This window comes from Lepidochelys olivacea, assembly GCF_965140295.1.
Source record: "Lepidochelys olivacea isolate rLepOli2 genome assembly, chromosome: 12".
NCBI lineage: Eukaryota > Metazoa > Chordata > Testudines > Cheloniidae > Lepidochelys > Lepidochelys olivacea.
Genome location: NC_140422.1, coordinates 37,258,364 through 37,278,002, shown reverse-complemented (window position 1 = coordinate 37,278,002; position 19,639 = coordinate 37,258,364). Strand labels below are relative to the sequence as shown.

General features: G+C 40.9%; 1 protein-coding gene and 1 long non-coding RNA gene across 3 annotated transcripts in view; one reads left to right on the top strand and one right to left on the bottom strand.

The window, feature by feature from the left end:
• Window positions 1-19,639, top strand: part of ZCCHC14 (zinc finger CCHC-type containing 14) — an 89,839-nt gene that overhangs the window by 35,529 nt on the left and 34,671 nt on the right. The window lies entirely within an intron of this gene.
• On the bottom strand, window positions 9,942-19,448 carry LOC311528927. 2 transcript variants are annotated; one of them, XR_014713724.1, is made up of 3 exons: window positions 19,370-19,448; window positions 18,430-18,580; window positions 9,942-10,091 (listed from the first exon to the last, which is right to left on the bottom strand). It is a non-coding gene; the product is annotated as an uncharacterized lncRNA (long non-coding RNA). The 2 variants fall into 2 exon arrangements; XR_014713725.1 differs by having other exon boundaries at window positions 19,365-19,437.

Below are 19,639 nucleotides of genomic sequence, written 5' to 3'. Positions count from 1 at the left end.
GAGGTTTCTTTATTGTTGTGGGATTTTTCCCCAAATAACTTGGAGCACAATTATAATTGGCACAAAAACAATTCTGTATTGTTTCTTTATTCTACACTATTTATGAACGGGTTGCATATGTTGCTCTCCCTCCTGTCTGCTGATGTGCACTTAAGTTCTCTTTAGAAGCACTAGAGGAAATCTTTGCTCGCAAATAGTCCCCATTGACAACAGTGGGGCTATTTGTATAAGGTTGTGCAAGAGTGAACCTTTGTCTTGTAGGTATAACGAACTGCAAAATCTACGTTCTAGAAACTCATCCAATTGAAGTGCAGTTCTACTGTGAAAAGTGGTGTTATAAAAATGGCATCTTCTAACTCAGTAGATATGTTCCTTTTGTGTATTCAGAGTTCTTTCTGCTGACTTAGTGACAATAATAATAATACCTTTATGCTTTTCATCAGTAGATCTCAAAGCACTTTATAAAGGAGGCAAGCATAATTATCCCCGTTTTACGAAGGAGGTAGGAATTATTATCCCTATTTTATAGATGAGGAAAATGAAGCACAGGGAGGTGAAATGGCTTGCCCAAGATGACCCAATAGGCCAGTGGCAGAGCCAGGAAGTAAAACCCCGGTCTCCTGAGTCTTAGTCCAGTGCTCTGTCCACTTGGCAACCAAGGTTATTTGGGTTTTTTACTGCTGTTCCTGCAGAACCAGCACAGCTTTGGGAGCATGGAAATGATTCAGACAACAAATATGGCACCCCACAATACCATTTTTACATTATCGTCTTTTTCACAGTGGAACCTCACTTCAACATGAGAAAAGCTAGATGTTTGCTTCTGTGTATACACTTGGTAGATAACTTTACAGGGTACACAGCAGTACTCACCCACCTATTTGATACCAGATCTGAGCCTGTTTTAAAGTAACTAATCTACTGACTTTGTCGCCAAATAATTTCTAATTCATGGTCTTTTCGATCGCATGAGTAGAAACTTGGTAATTTTATTAGATCTAGGTACTGACTGAAGCAAAATTGTTCAGGAGATCAGGGTTGTAATCTGTAAATTATTTTATATATATGCACCCTATATTTTGGTAGTATTCTATTTCCATATTTTTGATGCACTATGTCGTCCATTATTTTCTTTCTCTGTTATTAAAGTGGAATATTAGCATTGCTGTAGTTAAGAATGAGACTAGTTTACTGTTTTAACAACTGATATTTTTTAAAGTGCTCTAAAATACACGTGCTTGCTTTTATTAACTTCTGGGTTTGGGGTAGGGTTAGTGGCTGAAATTTGAGTTGGTTACTGAAATACAGTACCCCTTTAAAAAAAATCATATGACATCTTTTTGCACACACATGGGCTCAAACTATTGTTCTGATCATACCCAAACAGATATCACCTCCTCAGGATTAATTTCAGTTTGTGGCATCCACTGCCTTTTGGGGAAACAATATTACACCCCCCCACCCCCTGCCTCTCCCTCCCAAAAAAAGTTAGGGTAAGAACTCAACAGTGTGGTTGAGCCAAGTTGATGGACCCAGAGAAAGTAACTTGCACATGTGCAGCATGAATTGGGACTATGTCGCAAGGTAGAATGACATCAGAAGAACTGTGCAAGTCCAGGTGGCATGCTATGGCCATTGAACCCAAGCAGCACCCATGTACTCTGAGTTGAGTCCAGCTGGTGGTAGTTCTGAGAATGTGGGCTGCTTTGTATTGTGCATATTGGCTGCTTTGTCTGCATTGTTCAGGGGCTCCTTCCGGAAGATTTTTCCGGATAACTCAGAACCAGAAGCTATGCGAACATCTTCGGGTACTGTATACTTCTGTAGAATTACCTGTGTTCACTCCCTTGTGTACAGTTTTATCATGTTAGATAAAAGAGATTAGAAAACTCTCTGTAGCTGACAAGCAACTTTATTCTACTTCCAGTATATTGGAAATCAAAATGAGTGAAATTACACTGTTAATTTGTGGGTGGGGAGCAGTAGTAGGAGGCATAAACTGGTATGTAATAATGCTCCATCTTGTTGTGGGATGTATTAGGGAGTAAGTCATTGTTTCATTGGATGTACTCATGACTGAAAATGTAATTTCAGGAGATAAGTGTGTTCAGAATAACACTGGAAGTAATGTGGGTGGTCATTGTATCTCATTTTAGGTTCACTGAGCACCCTTAAGTATACATTACTGCTTCATTCCTGATCTGTTTATGGTTGCCAAATAAATAGGATTATTTTCCATCTTTTATAGATATTCAAGCTCTTAAAGACAAAATTCTTATTATCACTGGGAGGGGTTGAAGAATTTACAAGAGTTTGAAAGTAGATGTGGAACTACTTGGAGAGTTTGAGTGGTAGTTGGAAAGCTGCAGAGAATTCAGTGTTATTGGGAATCAAGATTAGTGTGAGGAGATGATATTGGAAATTCTTAGGGAAGCTGGAGTTGGGACTTGTTTGGTGGTAGCAGGAAGGATTTGTATGTTTGGGGGAAGTAAGTAGGACAACAAGTGGGACTCAGTGATGTTCCAACTCCTAGTATTTATGAGTTGGGTGGGAATGGGCTGTTGATTAGAAAAAACTGATGGAAGAGATGTGGTGTCTATGACTATATAATTAAGCTATACTCAACAAGAAAAAATACTATTTTAGTAACATCTAGTAAGATTCACATCGTATCATCATAACATCAACAAAAAATAAACAGTAACAATTCTGTCTTCGAAGTCCGTGATAGTTGAGCTGTCAGACACTGTTCCTTTGAGAGAAGATTAAAATAAGTTTTCAGAGCAGTGTATGATGTCAGTGAACTAGTACATTGCATTTAAAAATAAGTATATACAAACTGCCTTATCAGTTTCTGCTGAAAAAGGCAGTTTTGAGAATATCAACATTTAAAACCACTTCCATCTTAAGATTCTGAACTGTTACCCATTATTTCAGTGTAGTTGTTTATGTCTACACTGCAGCTGGCAGTCATCTCCCAGCTTGGTTAGGCAGCCGCATGCTAGCTCAGTTTGAGCTAGTGCGCCAACAGTTGCAGTGTGGATGTTGCAGCACCAACAGAGGCTCAGGCTAGCCACCCGAATATGGACCCAAGGGCTGGGTGGGCATGAGAGCGTGAGCTGCTTCTCAAGTTGCAACATCCATACTGCTATTTTTAGTGTGCTAGCTTGGCTCAAGCTAGTGCGAGTCATTCTGTCTTGGCTGGGATGCATGCTCCCCACTGCTGTGTAGACCTGTCCAATAAGGCTGTCCATTTTCTTCAGTTCATACGTAGCAAATGTAAAATGTGGTGGGTTGGTTTGTTTGTTTATTTACTTATTTAAATTACGTCCAGGTAATTAGGAGTCTCTTTATAGCCATTCACACACTATTTATTTTGTGGATTAACAATTTGCTGATTTAAAAATTAACAGTACAGAAATTGTCATTTTCAGCTGTGTCAGGGGAACAAGGGTTACTTGGAGAATTGAAGTTATTTGTAAGTAATTGTCATGTCATACTACAAGTTTCATTCTATGATTGTCAAAAATCTGTGGTATGATGAGCTATCCAGAACCTTTGTCTGTCATCTTAGTTTGCTTCTGAGTATATTTTCCTTGGGCAGTCTTGATATTGCCCTTTTCCTGTTCCCCTATCATTTCCTCCCAGCCCACCCTGTCCCCACAAAAAACTGTGTTGCAGGAACCTTCCTTCTGGCAAGCAAAACTCAACAGGTCTTCTCCAGAGCTGCTTGACGCCGTTCATGTCGTCTGGCAGAGGGGAAGGGATTAGAAAGGGATACAAAGCATTCTCAGATCCTGCTGGTTTGGGATCCAAACTTGGCACTGGCAGAAGACCTCTGTGTCAGCAATATGGATAATTTTTAAATAAGTAAATTGTACAATTATGTTAAATATTTGTGCTTGGTTTTTGTATCTCCAAAGATATGAGGTCCTCCTCTGTAAGCCTAAATACGTTCTTAAATGCTACATATTATAATACTTCAGAAACATGTTCTGTTTAACCAAGTTTCTATACCAACCCTACATCATTATTCAGATGTTTATATCAGTTTAATTTATTTTGTTTTCACCTTTGATTGAGTAGAGCTCCGTTTCCAAATGTAGCAGAATAGATAAAACTGTCAGCCAGATGTGGATCACACAGAAGACATTATTACATTCCAGCCTTATTTTACTCCCTGTAATATGCTAGCTGTTGTATGAACATCAGGTATTTTGCAGTTAATTCTAGCTATTGAATCCAAGGATTAGTGTGCTTTTAAAAATATTTTAACATTCCATTTTTTCTTTTAGACTTAAACCTATTGTATATTAAGCAACTTTCTGAAGCTTATATACTGCATAAATCATGAAATTCACTTTTCTTTACAAGGAGCTGGAGATCAGGTTGAAGGAATTAAACTGGAATTAAGAGAAAAGTTACAATCAAGTTTTAAATGTATGGACTATTTTTTTAAAAAAATTGGTCTCTTGAAGGGAGTATGGGAAAGCTTGCAATTCGTTTTCGATATTTTATTAATTGTACAGCCCTCTGTTAAGTCTGGGGAATCTGAGGTAGAGAAGTAATTAACCCAAGAACACTTTGGGAGTCTGTCGGGACTGGGATTAGAATTCAGAAATTCCTAGTCCTCTGCTTAGAGCTCAGTCAAATTCCTTGATGCTAGATGGCACAGTGGATAAATGTTAGTTTTGTACTTTGGAGATCTGAGTTAATATCCTAGTTAGATCACAGAATAAGTTGTTTGAAGTCATCCTCTTCACCCCTTTTTCCACATCACAATATGTGTCATGGTAATTTGCCATGGTTAAAGAGAGACCTGGGACTGGAATGGTAAAGTATTGGGGATCTGTTTTAGGGAGTAGGTGTATCAGAACTTTGTGGGGAAACTTTTGCCGCCTTTGATTACAGTATACCTACTGGCTCAGGCTAGGAATCAGTCTTTCACTTAACAAGCACTAAACAATTTTAAAGTTTAAAAACAAAACAAAAAACACCAGAAGCTAAAAAACTAAAGTCTGACATCCTAGTCCCGTTCATCTACTTTAAAAACTGAACAAACTACAATGTTGGACCTTATCTACACTTGTGGTGGTGTGTACAGCACATGTAGCTACATGTCACAGTGCAAAGGAGCTGCATCTGCATTCACTACAGTGTGTAAGCTACACATGGCAGTTAGCTGCCAGAGCCTTTTCCCACTTTCTCCCCCTACCAGAGTCTTGTGCTGCTGCAGGGAAAGGCTCCAGCAGCAGTGTAGATGTGGGAGGCACTGCTTGGGTGTGTAGAGAGCAATGTATGCTATATACGCTAGGGTTCAGGCTCATAGGGCACTCTACTCCCTGAAGCCGTGCTTCCCTGTCTACATTGCTGTTTATACCTGTGATAACTGGGCATGCAGTGTCTCTACACGCCGCTGAAAGTGTAGATTTTGGTGTCTATGTAACATTAGACTGTTCTAGACCTTGGTCATAGTTGCAACATGTTATTGAGTTTTAAATTAACAAACTGAATGAAGCATTCTATTTTCTGTAAAGAAATTCATTACTGAATAACTTTTAAAGAGAGACTCTAAACATCAAGACTCTAAGGTGCCTATTGTTGTGGTTCAAAAGTGACAACATTAGATATCCAGCACTATGCAGCCAAGGCCCTTGCAGTCCATCAGCAACAGTCCTACCAAAATAGCTAAAAAGACATTTCCCTACTGGTCAAGAACTGTGGTGAGCTGGTGTCAGCTGAAAGTTATGCTCTGTGTATTTAAGGTGGTTGTCTGAGTTCTTACTACAAGGGAATGTGTAAATGCAGTTTTCCCACAAGCAAGCTTCTACCACACTGTGTGCATATATTTAAAGACTACATTTAGCAGGTTGTATGATGATCCAGAATAATGCATGTCAAATGTGCTTATAGCAGTATTAACTCTTGAATTTCCTGACTCTCTTGCAGTCACATCTTTAGCGTTCATTAAGGTTTTGTTTTGTTTGCACAGTAGCTTGAATTTCTAATACCCTTTTAGTATTAATGATAGCACTGAACAATAGAACTGAAAATTGTTAGAATAATTAAGAAAGGGTACAACTTTCTACCAAATAAAGGGTAGAGTGGATGGAAGGCTTGATCCTGAAAGGTGCTGAGCACCCTCAAGTCCTCCGCACCCTCAACGATTTCAGAGCTCAAACATTATAATCAAAATCAGGCTCAACATGAGTAATAGTATTGTGTGTCTGTCATTGTGTGTTTTGAATTAAAAGTCAGTTTTAATTCAAAATTACTGTCATCAGCCAGAATCTTCATTCTGTCTTTAGTTTTCTTGAATTTTTAGACAACTGTTTAATGCAGTTTTCAGAGTAGCAGCCGTGTTAGTGTGTATTCGCAAAAAGAAAAGGAGTACTTGTGGCACCTTAGCCCTGGTCTACACTAGGACTTTAGGTCGAATTTAGCAGCGTTAAATCGATGTAAACCTGCACCCGTCCACACAATGAAGCCCTTTATTTCGACTTAAAGGGCTCTTAAAATAGATTTCCTTACTCCACCCCTGACAAGTGGATTAGCGCTTAAATCGGCCTTGCCAGGTCGAATTTGGGGTACTGTGGACACAATTTGACAGTATTGGCCTCCGGGAGCTATCCCAGAGTGCTCCATTGTGACTGCTCTGGACAGCACTCTCAACTCAGATGCATGATTGTCTGCCGTTGCTCTGACGCAGGGAGGGGCGACTGACGACATGGCTTACAGAGTTGGCTTACAGGGAGTTAAAATCAACAAAGGGGGTGGCTTTACATCAAGGAGTATTTCAGGCAGGACTTCACGGAGGGTTCCAATAAGAAACGGTGCACCTAAGTTATTGTTCTTATTGGAACAAGCAGGTTGGTCTGGCCTCTGATACATGTCTAGATTTATCTCGCTGCACCTTCTCTGTGAGTGACTGCAGTGAGACCTAGAAGAATGAGTCCCCTAGGCGGGGGGGTTTGCAAATGAGTACAAAACAAATCTGGTCTATTTCTTGTTTTGATCCATTCCATCTATCTTTTACATCTTTGGCTGGCAGCAGACGGTGCAGAAGGACTGCATGCCATCCACATCTCATGGCTGCTCGGCAGAAGATGGTACAAAAGGACTGCTAGCCATCCTCATCTCTTGCCTGCCCGGCAGAAGATGGTACAAGTGGACTGCTAGCAATCCGTATCCCCTGCCTGCTCACCATAAGATGGTTTAATAGGACTGACTGCAGGACTAAAGAGAATGACCTGATCAAGTCACTCTAAAGCCATTCCAAGTCACTCCATGTCTGCCCAGGCGCTCCTGATCGACCTCACAGAGGCGACCAGGAGCACCTCGGACATGACGATGACGGCTACCAGTCCTATTGTACCGTCTGCTGCCATAAGGCAATGGGTTGCTGCTGCTGTGTAGCAATGCAGTACCACGTCTGCCAGCATCCAGGAGACATACGGTGACGGTGAGCTGAGCGGGCTTCATGCTTGCCGTGGTATGGCGTCTGCATGGGTAACCCAGGAAAAAAGGCGCAAAACAATTGTCTGCCCTTACTTTCACGGAGGGAGGGAGGGAAGGGGGGCCTGACGACATGTACCCAGAACCACCCGCGACAATGTTTTAGCCCCATCAGGCATTGGGATCTCAACCCAGAATTCCAATGGGCAGCGGAGACTGCGGGAACTGTGGGATAGCTATCCACAGTGCAACACTCTGGAAGTCGACACTTGCCTCGGTACTGTGGAAGCACTCTGCCGAGTTAATGCACTTAATGCACTTAGAGCATTTTCTGTGGGGACACACGCACTCGAATATATAAAACCGATTTCTAAAAAACCGACTTCTATAAATTTGACCTAATTTCGTAGTGTAGACATACCTTTAGAGACTAACAAATTTATTTGAGCATAAGCTTTCATGAGCTGTAGCTTATGCTCAAATAAATTTGTTAGTCTCTAAGGTGTTACAAGTACTCCTTTTGTTTAATGCAGTGTTTGCTATACGCAGAGTCATGGCATTAGTCAGTATATTACTTCTAACTTAATATAGAGGGGTAAAATGGACAATGGTTTTTCAAATTGATTATGTCCACAAAACTGAGTGGAAGTTGCACTAATACCTAAATTTCTAGTGGGACTCGTACTTACTTGTGATGAAAACTACTGTATATAACCATGTCAGTCTTCTAATAGATTTTATTTTTATAAAAATGGGTAGGAAAAGACATATGTGACAAATTTGATGTAAAGTTGCAAAGTGTCATACAGGACTCATGTGTTACCAATACTACTGCCAACTCCCATCACCCGGTAGGTCCTTTGGCTTTGCCTCTGATTGTTTGCCTACTGCTGCCTGATAGTATCTTGTCCCTGGCCTGTGAGATATGTTACTTTCTTTTGTCCTGGCCCTTGATTGAAACTGTGTGGGGTGGGGTCAGGAATCCAGAAGCTTTTTACCCTTCAGTACATGTCCTTAGAATTTATTAAGTTCTTTTCCTGGGAAGGTCTGCATGAAGTGACCCATACAATAATACTCACTCTTAACAAATACAGGATTTATTAATAATGGAGAAAATTGAATTAAAACAAAAGAAACTGCTTAGCATGTCTAGATTTACACTTCTCTTAAACTGAATCAGATGAGGCATTTTCATCTTAGTTACAGAGGAAAAATAAGAGAAAGCAGTAGCTTACATCCCTTGAATACAGTTTCCTCCCGACCATTTGGACACAGCAAGGGAGTAGCTATCTAGACAATGAAATGCTGACACTACCCAGAGTTATCTCTTATGAAGCTTCTGCAGCTGTGTCAGCTTGCAGGTCCAGATGTGGCTCCTTTGATCTAGGGCGGCTGAATCTATTTCCCCAGTTTTCTCCAGTTACCTACACAGACACTTACGTACACTATAAGGTTTAACTCATTGCTTTCTCTAAGAGATGGTGCACTGAGGGCACAAAAACACTTAAAAATGATTGATCACCATCTTTCAAAGGTTTAATGACCAAAGTTGGAGACCACACTTCGCAGACCAGCCTGCATGTCTCTGTCCCAGCCATTGTCTATATTGTTCTTTCAAATAGCTGATAGGATTTTCCTCAAAACCAAACATTTTTCTCTCTAAACATGAGGGCTAGAAACTTTTCTTTTCAATGAAAGCTCATATTCTCACATAATCATATGAACCCAGAAGCTGAGAGTGTAAGAAAAATACCAAATATCATGAGACTTGAGATAAAATTGCAAGACTTGGCAACGCTGGAAATCACAAACCGTATATTGTGGATTTGAATAGTGAAATAAGCAGCAGGAGGAGATGTAATATTTCCAGTAATGAACACTGACATGACAATGTTGGCCTGGTTTAAAAATGAGGAGGTGGGTGGAGGGGAAATATAAGAACACTTCCTAAAAATCTGTCTGCTTTGCCACCAATTTTCTCTGCTTCTCCTGCTATTACTGCAAATATTTCTCTATTCTGCTCCCCTTCTTTTAAATTCTAAAGTGAATGTATCTTGTGTTGGACAACAGTTTATTGCCATGGAAGTGGTCATGATTTCACATATTCAGTATTTGGCATAAGGAACTGATGGACTGTGAGAAAGAAACAACCAGTGTAATCAAACTCGCACTAAGGTCAGACCTCTTGCAAATGGTAGCTTGTAAACTCAATTGAAGGACAAATGCTTTTAAAGAAGGAAGCTTTCACTTTTTAAAAATGTCCTGTTGCATTCTAAGGTCCAGCTGATGCCGCTTCTGGGATTTGCATATCAGATGTCTCAATGCACAAGATCAAAAATCATGGAATGTTTTCAGATTTGCAAGTAATTGAAGTGCAAATGTAACATGTTTTTCTGTATCTTTTGATTTATAAATGTAGCACAGGAAATAATGCATGAAAGACAATGGAATGTAAAAATATAATTTATTTTTGGAAGTTTCTCCAGTTTAAATGCTGTTCTTTAAAGGAGCCATTATAAAAGAAGGAAAGATGGTCTTGTGGCTCAGGCTCCTGAGTTTTAACCATAGCTGTGAGAAGGAACTTCCTGAATATGACCTTAGTCAGTCACTCACTTCTCTGTTTTCAGTTTTCCCATCTGTAAAATGGAGATAATGCCTCACGTCTCTGACATACACAAAAGAGCCCTTTGAAGTTAAGGTTGACTGTACATCTCGTTAGTTTAAGGGTATAAAACAGTGGTTCTCAAACCTTTTGTACGGGTGACCCCTTTCACATAAGAAGCCTCTGAATGTAACCCCCCCCCTTATAAATTAAAAACACGTTAAAATATATTTAACACCATTATATATTCTGGAGGCAAAACAGGCTTTGGGTAGAGGCTGACAGCTTGCGACCCCCTCCCATGTAATAACCTCGCAACCCCCTGAGGGGTCCCGACTCCCAGTTTGAGAACCCCTGGTATAAAATAAATCCTTATATTAATGTTGTAGTATATAAATACCAACTACTTAAAGCGGAAAGTTCTGAGTTAAGGTTAAACTTACAAGAAACCTAAATGTTTTTGAAAGGAGGAAAACATTATTGAGGTGCCCAAACTCCACCGTCTGTTGGTAACTCTTCCCTGGAAAATCTTTCAATATGTAATTATGTTAAACAGTGCATATGACTAAAGCAGCGGTTCTCAAATTTCATGGCACCGTGAACCCCTTTTGACAACAAACATTACTACACTACCCCGGGATGGGGGGACCCAAAGACCGAGCCTGACCAAGCCCTGCCGCCCCAGGTGAGGGTGGGGGAGGGAGGTTGAAGCCCAAGGGCTTCTGCCCTGAGCGGGGAGGCATGTAACCTTAGCCCTGGGCAGTGGGGCTTGGACTTGGGCTTCAGACTTGCTGGGGTCCGGGGCCAACACCAGCCTTGGTGACCCCATTAAAATGGGGTCGGGACCCACTTTGTGATCCCGATCCACATTTTGAGACCCCCTGGACCAGAGTAAAAATGATTTTACAGGACTGTTTTCCAAATTAAAAAATGGAGCTAAGTGGAAAAGTAAGGGCTTCATTTTCCTTTCTAACTTGCTCTTTATGCCTCTGTAAAAGAGCAATGGATTTATTGCATTACCTCACCACCTAGAGTGGATCCATTTCATCAGTGTATCATGCACATGCTATTTTTAACAGAACTGGAAAGGATAACCCTGCTGAAATTACATCATTAATATACACAGCTGAAAGGAAGTGGCATAAAGCACAACGATGCATTAGAAGGATTATTCTTCTGTTGTGTTTTCTGCCTCTGTGGATGAATTATTCAATTTGTATAATTTAAATGGAGATAGGATTGGTAACTAATGCTTATGAAGTGTTTGGGAAATAATTTCCTATAAGCAGTCATATGAGGATGGGTGTAAGAGAGGAAACGATTCAATTGCGTTATAAAGGCAGGTTTGGTATGACATAGGTATTAATTGGTGTATGGAGGGAGTTTAAAATAAATAAAGCCTATTGTATTCAATCAAAACAATGGTATTCAATAGGCTGATATTAAAGAATTTGTAGAGGTCTTCCGATTGGTATCTGCTAGCAAGGCCTGGTGGGGGCAGAGCACTGAAATTTAAAATGTGATTGTATCCATCACCTTTCTTCAAGATATAGCATAGTCTCATGGTTAGAGGACATCCTCTTGTGACTTTAATCCCAGTTACCAGGGATTCCCAGTGGCTTTGACCAATACAGTTCAAATCGCTACCTCAGTTTCCTTATAGGCTTTATCTCTTTTTTTTTTTTTCTTTATATCAGGATCACAGAGATGTTGTGAGGATTAATTATCTAATGGTTCTACAATGCACTGAAAAGGTGACCTGCAAATGCTGAGTATTAACTTTATTTCACCTGCTGAATTATTGCCGTATCCCTACTGGGAACCAAAATGTGCAGTCATGCTTTACTGAACACAAGATTGTTGGGGGGGGGGGTTTGTTTGTTTGGTTTTTTACAAATTAGCATAAATCAGAATGTTGGGGCCTACATTTTTAGAAAAACATGCACTTATGCACATGCAATACTGAAAATTAAGGATTTAACATTTAAGTTGATAAATCCAGAAACTCTAGCTGGTAGGAGCAGAAGCAGCCAAAGCAGGTACTGCTGCACTGGGGAAGAAGGGGGTTCAAGGAGGCCCAGCCAGACTCACCTGTCTCCCCAACACCCCTGAGACCCAGACCTGTGGAGGAGGTGCTCCATCAGGAGGATTGCCAACGTTCTACTCATACAAAACCGAACACCTTTGCTCCACCCCTTGCCATGCCCCTTCTCCGAGGCCCTGCCCCTACTCACTCCTTCCCCTCTCCCTCTCACTCACTCTCCCCACCCTCCCTCGCTCACTCATTTTCACCAGGCTGGCTCAGGGGGATTGGGTGTGGGAGGAAGTGAGGGCTCTGGCTGGGGGTGTGGGCTGTGGGGTGGGGCCAAAAATAAGGAGTTCAGGGTATGGGAGGGGGCTCTGGGCTGAGGCAGTGGGTTAGGATGTGGGTGTGGGCTCTGGCTGGGGGTGTGGGCTCTGGGGTGGGGCTGGGGATGAGGGGTTTGGGGTGCAGGAGGGGGTTTTGGACTGGGGATGAGGGGTTTGGAGGGCGGGAGGGGGATGAGGACTGGGGCAGGGTGTTGGGGCACAGGGGGGAGTGAGGGCTCCAGCTGGGGATGCAGGCTCAGGGGTGGGGTTGGGGATGAGAGGTTTGGGGTGCAGGAGGGTGCTCTGGGCTGGGATTGAGGGATTCGGAGGGTGGGAGAGGGCTCAGGGCTGGAACAGGGGCTTGGGTCGCGGGAGGGGGTGCAGGCTCCAGGCGGCGCTTACCTCAGGCAGCTCCCGGAAGCAGTGGCATGTCTCCGCTCTGGCTCCTAAGAGGAGGCGTGGCCAGGCGGGTCTGTGCACCGTCCCATCCACAGGCACCATTCCTGCAGCTCCCATTGGCCATGGTTCCTAGGAGCTGGCCATGCCTAGAGCTGCCCATGCCTAGGAGCTGAAGGGGGGACATGCTGCTGCTTCCGGGAGCCATGTGGAGCCAAGGAGTCTCTTAGCCCTGCTGCACCACCGGTCAGCAGTCCCTTTTCGACCAGGTGTTCCGATGAAAACCATATCCAGCAGCTACAGGGGCACTAGGACCTATGTGGTGCCTCCCCTTTCCTCTGTCCCACCATGTGAACTCGATAAACCTGCAGAGACTCCAGCCAGTAGGAATAGGAGCAGCCAAAGCAGGGACCTCTAAACATTCCGAAAACTTTCTAGTTTTGACTGGACTTCCTCTGCCCTGTACTGATGGGCTGTTTTGTTCCAGCCTTCTCCCTCTAAGTCCCTCAGAGACGCTTTGCTTGGACTCCATTTTACATCTGCTTCTCTGACTCTCTTCTCCCTTGCCAGGACCCTCTCATCTTCCTTCCCTTCCATTTATCTTTTAGCATATTCTCTTCTAACTAGACTCCTGCCCCTCCACCCCCCAAAAATTGTGGCACTAACATATTTGTTGCCATTGCGTTCATTCTGCTTGTGTGTTATACCCATTCCCACAGTTCTCTGTCTTGTCTATTGAGATTGTAACTCCTTTGGGGCAGTAACAGTCTGCTACTGTGTTTGTGCAGTGCCTTGCATAATAGAGCCCCAATCTTCACTGGCCCTTAGGGACTACTGTAATAAACATGGTCAATAATAAATAGTAAGAACAATGTTTTAACTTGGATTTTTTGCCTCTTGTGGGTTGGTCCAACAAATCTGGTGTTTAACTTGAAAAGATTAGCTTGAATAATTTTTTTGTTGGTGAGTTTGAAATACATGCTCTTGCTGCATTTTGTTTCAGAACTACAAGATTTTAACTTGTTCAGAGCTGCAGAAATTATTCAGTAAAGGTTTGAGCAGGCTGCCATCTACTCTTAATACTTTGGTCTTTTATCACCAGATAGCACCACAAGCCAAGGCATGCTGTCCCAGCAGCAGCTGCATTGTAATCTCACTGACGTGGTCCCTTGTACACTAACATGGCTATGTACTGCAGACCACAAATTCATGTTTTGAACATGTTGTAAATAAAAATATAAATAAAATAATCAGATCCTAATCTGGTGGATTCAGTCAAATTCTAATCTTAGAACTTCAATCTGCACACCCTTTTCAGACCTGATTGGACACATTCATGTTTTTGTTTCAGATAATGGGACTAGAATAATATTTTATGGAAAACAAAATTAACCTTATACATATTAGTTCCCCATTTATCTGAATGAATGTAGAACCTGGGGAGTTTATTGACTTAATCATGGTTTTGGATCAGAGGAGAAACTTTTAATGTAAGTTACAGATATCTGGCAACATACGTTATTTCAAATAATATTTGTGGGTGCTTTAGAATAGGACTTTCTACTAATAATTCCATTCTTATAGAGCTGATGTAGTTTGATTATGTTGGACCAGAGTCTTATCCTTGTATGCCGGTGAAATAGCACTCTTATTTTACCAGTTATTTCACAGTTTTTAAATGGGGCCACTCTAGTCATCGTGGCCAAAGGTGTAAGAATCTGGCCTTCTGAATTGAGGCTGTTTCTTACAACCCAGGAGAAAATCAAGACTCCCATTTGCAGGAGAAACATAAATTTGGTGTACAGTGCTCTTCTCTGGATGGGTTCCTTCCAAAATGTGCCAGGATGGGGTGTGTCTTTATTCAGATGCCTTTATTCAGGTGACAGCATATATCTGTTTTAGATGTATCTAGAAATTTGGAATCTTCAGTTTCATTAGGTTTTTTCTCTTTGGGAGGTGGTGGGATTTTAGTTTGGCCTGCATTTTAGTACAATTTATATGTGTTGTGGGCAGAGAGAGAGGCTAACTCCTAGTACAGCTAAACTTGTACATATTTTTTCCATAGAAAATGGCTCTCTTTGAGATTGTTTTATACACCAAGTTATACACCAAGGAACTAGGATTTGTAGTCAACTAGTTACATTTTGTTTCTTGCTGAATTAAAAATTCTTGCCAAGGAGCATTCTCTCTGTAGGATAGATCTGTCCCTTTAAAAAAAAAAAAAAAAAAAAAAACCCCAAAGCCTAGAACTCCTAATGTTCAGAGGCAGACCGAGCAAGGACATTAAATAAAACAATCCCCTGGTCAGTTAGAACCAGACTAAAAGTAAAGTGTGGTTCGCGGTGTGGGCACATTACTTCTCCAAAAAGTTACATATTTAATTTACAAACAAAGTTTTGTATATCTGCTCTGTTGTAGATTACGCTAAAAGATATTTTTCACTGGTTTGGAATTTGTGATTAGACATGAAAAGCCTGTTTCTTTAACTGTATGTGCAGAAATATTCAGGTACTGAAACTGTTTGGAACTGAGCATTTATGCATACAGTCACAGCAATTTCATGAGCACACTTCTGAAAATCAGAACTTTACTCTGATTAGAGAAAATTACCATTTGTCTTCTAACTTGAAAACTAAGACAAAACATTGGGCCTGATTTTTAGGCAAGTCAGGCATCCACTTGTATGCATAATTGACATGTATTCCCCACATTTGTATATTCGAATAGCTAATTAGATGCAGTTATGCATACAGTTACCTAGTTTGTGTACACAAATATAGTAATTATATGTTCAGATTGAGGCCTCAATCCTGCACATGCTTAACTTTATACACTGTGCAGTATAAGGCAGTAGGGAGTTTCTTCACAGTTCATGAAGGTATGGCCACACTTTCACATCTTTGCAGGTTTGGTGCCTGCCTACACATGCAACTGTGTGCCTACGTTTGAATAGTGTACTCCCTGTCACACACACACCCTGTAAAAAAGAGGGGCATGCAAGATTACTGTGCAGGTATTTTGTGCTTTTATAGAGGACACTTTTCCTTAAACCAACCTTTGAAGAGTATTTTTAATAAAGCAAAAATAAACATTTCCTCTGTAGCTGCGGTATCTGTGACTAATAAGATAGGACTCTTGAAGCCTTCCTCGTCCTTGCTACACAGTTCAATTTTGTTGTCAGAGGTTTCAATACCCCCCTCCTTTTCTGCCTACCACATAATAGTTTTAGCTATGTGTCCATGAAAAGTATACTTTTAAAGGAATAGCACCTGTCTAGTTTAGCATGTGACTGTTCTCACGCTTCGTAAGAGTGCCAGGAGCTGATCTACAATATGTCTAGTACAGCAGCTCTTTTTGAATAAATTATTCAGTACAAATATGTTTTAACTTTTAAAAAAAAACAAGCAAACCCGTGGCAGCTGTCTGTAAAGTGAGTAAGCTATCCAGTTTTACAGTGGTAACACAAAACTTAGTGCTGATAGCCCAAAATATTTGGTAAGAAAAACTTCAATTATTTAGGTTCTAGTGTTTGAACATATGTTTTTTTCTGAAAACAGCTGAATGATATTCATCTGGGCTTTAGATTTTCCTCTCCAGATATGAGTCATCTCCCACGTTGAGTGCAGACAGTGAGATGTTTTTCCATAGCCCCTTAAATATAATAAAATCCTGGAACGATTATGTCGGTAAACATTGTGGCCTTTTGTGGCTAGCTAAAATGCTGACAACATTATTCTCTGTTCATTAAATTCATACATTGTTTTGATTTGAGCTTGTAAGAGCTAAAATACATGGGCAAGGGTTTGGGTTATTTTTAATCTAGATCCTGTTTTGGAGAAACATGAAAGGGTTACTCAGTCTGCAAATGAAATGAACCAAACTGAGGAAATAGGATCATGCTGAATAGTAGCCATTTGAATGGAGGCAGGGGACATAGCCCATGAATATTGAGTTTTCCATATGCTGCCAAAAAATAAATTGACATTCTTTTTTAAAGCTGTGTAATTCCTTCCTGTGGGATAATGCAGCCTGTAGGTTTCTGGGTATTATTTTAAATTGAACTAGGATCACATTGTCAACAAAAAACCTGTGTATTGAGCCCAGTGCTAAACGCATTCTATAAACTGGAAGAAAGTCTTTAATTTCCAAGTAGCAAGGAAAAATGACAGCTCTCCTGAGTATTCCCACCATTAGCATTCTGTGGACATCACTGCTGTTGAGTGGAAAGTTATTTTCACTGCACCAGGAGAACACCAGTTTCCAGCCACAGTGTGCTGCTGCTCTTCTAGAGTAGGCAGTGGAGACAAACAGAAGACGAGCTGTTTCACTGCCTCTTTTCTGGCTATAGCTCCTTTTCTTCACAGCTCCAGTTTCCTCACTGTCTAAGAGGCAGCTCTCAACGGGGCAATTCTTTGCTGCTTTATGGTGGGCATCTACAGAAAGACAATATGCCCCATTGTGAGGCTCATTTGGATCCCACCATCATTTGACATTTTATCTACTAAGCTTTCTAGGATAGATAGTTCTTTCTCCCTCTCTTACTCCCCCAGGAACTCCTGTCCTCCATGAAGGAAAAAGGGTCCTCTGTGGCAACAACTACATGCGAGGAGCCTTGTAAAACTTCTGCTTCCCATCTGCAGAGCAGACCCAAGAGAAGGGAAAACAGGCCAACAAGAAGAAATGCAGAAGATGAGATAAGATGACATACTGATAGCAACTACTGAGAGGTTCCAGAGGCAGCTGTTATAGTAGACCCTGGTTTGGCCACTATCTTAAATTGCACAAGTGGATGAAAAAGCAAAGGCCTGTCAGGATTCCTTGTAGGATTTTATCCTTTCCCCTCCCCCCTACTTTTGCCTCTTCTAAATGAAAAACTGTTCAGATTCAAGGGTAAACCATGCCGCTTGGTCCTACCCCCTCTACATCAGAGGAAAATGGAAAGGAATAGTACGAGCCTGACAGAGCTGGTCCAATAGGCAGGTTAGGAGCCAGGAGGAAGAATTTACCAAATATGATCCTATTTCTAATATTTAATTTGCGGAATTAAATATTAGGTATAGGATCATATTGAGGAGTATGATCCTATTCCTAATTTTTAATTTGAGATACGTAAACTCAAAAAGACTGGAAGACTATGAAAATTGAGTAAATCTGATAAACGCTATTACCTCACAAAACAAAAGTCTGCCACCTTGGTGGTCTTTGGATCTAGTGAAGGGATTGTTCCCTCAAGGTAACTGTACACTTAGGGAAGTCCTCAATAAAACGTTTAGGTTAAGAAGAGCTCTGTGTAGCTTGAAAGCTTGTCTCTCTCCACAACAGAAGTTGGTCCAATAAAAAACATTACATCACCCAGCTTGTGTCTCTAATATCCTGGGACTGACCCAGCGACAAGAACACTTCATAGGGCTCTTAAGAACATTTTGAGTGTTCTGCTTTACAACTGTGTTTCTTCACTTCCACATCGATAAGTACATAATTGAGTTGCTGAGTTACAAGTGTACCAGTCTCCATCTAGAAGAATATATGCATGAACTTAGTAGATTGATAACAGTATAATACGTGCTTTTATGCAGAAAAATCCAGTCATTGGGAAGGAACTGTGCACAGTAACGTTAAGTAGTCACCTTATACTTGCTCCCAGATGAGGAGAGATTGTCCCTTGTGTTTCTGTCTTCTGCTGCAGCTTCATGAGGACAGTGTTTCGGTCTGTCCATGTCAGAAGATCATACTACTCTTTCATGCTTTTTCAACAGCTGTCATAGTCTGCATTCATTTCTAGAGGGACGTATAAGCTATGTATTAAATTATTACACAACTTGAATACTTCTCAGCAGAAACAGACCTTGCACTTGTATAGAGGCTGCCAGATCAGTTGATGTAATGTCCATGTTGCATACCTTGATTAGATGGTGATTATTTATTAGGTAACTTCTTACATGAAAGCAGGTTAATCCTCTGGCAGCAAATCATGCTACTCTTTCTGGTGATTTCCAAGTGACAAGAGCTTTAATAATTTACATTTCATCACTAATATAACAATAAAAAGGAGCATCCTTATGTGACAGATCAACATATCCGATACCTAACTGTACATAATGCATTACATTTCATCCTTTTTGGAGCCAGCTTTCCTCTTTTAGCTACCTTTAGAGATTCTTCAAAAAGAAACACTGACTTGTAAAGGCATCCTCCTTCACTCATTGTTAGGGTACCACCTCTTAGTTTTAGAGAGTGTCGAAAGGGTCTTTTGGTATATTTTACTTACTGATGCTCTTTTTTCTGATGTTACTATAATTAGCTACCATTTCTGGGAGTGATGTGCATTTGTAAATTTGTCAGTTTAGAACTTAATTTAGCATTTATGTAATTCTTGCAGTAATACTTTTTATAAAATTGTCTGTTATCAAATCTGCAGCTTTTATAAGTGATACAATGTGTATTTCTCCTCTTCTTCACCTTCTCTTTCCTCTCCCAAAAGGAGAGATTCTGTAATAGTACACAATCCTCTCCCCCCCCCCCCGCCCCCAAAATAAAAGAAAGGACATCTCTGTTTAAATACCTCACCCTTCCCACTCTCCCTCCTCAATGTTTCAGTGCAGATTGGATGGCTCCTGCTTTTGACAGTGCTCAGGAATGGTTGCTGAGTGAGTTAATGTGTGGCAAAAGAAGTTGTAGTTTTTCTTGCTGTTTGGTAAATGGAGCATAGTTTAAGTCTAAAGGTTTCTATGTCATCCTTTTAATATTTAATGATTCAGACCCTACTGGGTCATAAGTTTGAAAGTTCAACTGAGTATTTATAAAATGTAGGGCCTCTGGGATACTCTCTTCAAAACA